Below are 263 nucleotides of genomic sequence, written 5' to 3' on the forward strand. Positions count from 1 at the left end.
GCCCCCTGCCGGTGCTGGGGGGCCTGCGCCAGCTGCCGGCAGTCCCCGCTAGTGCAGGGGCGGGGGGCATCGGGAAGGAGGCACCCTGTGGCTTCCCTTGTTGGTAATACAAAGTGTGAGCACTACTGGGGTGAGCAAAAATGAAAACGCCACAAACTGAGGCAGCCATTAATAAAATATTTACACCACTCGAACAGCAGCGGTTTAGCTGAATTGTGTGCTGAGGCTTCCCCGTGGCAGGCCGGGATAGATGGGGAACATAC

The sequence above is a fragment of the Buceros rhinoceros genome, unplaced genomic scaffold (genome assembly GCF_000710305.1).
Source record: "Buceros rhinoceros silvestris isolate BGI_N320 unplaced genomic scaffold, ASM71030v1 scaffold16344, whole genome shotgun sequence".
Classification (NCBI taxonomy): domain Eukaryota; kingdom Metazoa; phylum Chordata; class Aves; order Bucerotiformes; family Bucerotidae; genus Buceros; species Buceros rhinoceros.